The sequence below is a fragment of the Doryrhamphus excisus genome, chromosome 10 (assembly GCF_030265055.1).
Source record: "Doryrhamphus excisus isolate RoL2022-K1 chromosome 10, RoL_Dexc_1.0, whole genome shotgun sequence".
Classification (NCBI taxonomy): Eukaryota; Metazoa; Chordata; class Actinopteri; order Syngnathiformes; family Syngnathidae; genus Doryrhamphus; species Doryrhamphus excisus.
In genome coordinates this window covers 716,497-716,719 of record NC_080475.1, presented here as the reverse complement: position 1 = coordinate 716,719, position 223 = coordinate 716,497, and positions in this window count along the sequence as shown.

Sequence of the window (223 nt, the reverse complement as noted above, 5' to 3'; positions counted from 1 at the left end):
GCCCCTCCTCGTGCAGAGACGTCTAGTCTGATTGGTGCTAAATGAAACATGAATTACAGCCGCTGAAAGCTTTATGTTGTTATTGGTCCCACGTTGCCATGGTGGTCAAATTGATAAAAATATGAAAATGAAGAACAAAAAATAATAAAATAGGAATAAAATAAGAGGATCATATGTAAAGTAAGTCCAAAATACCAATACTAGTTTAAATAGGCGGCTGGGT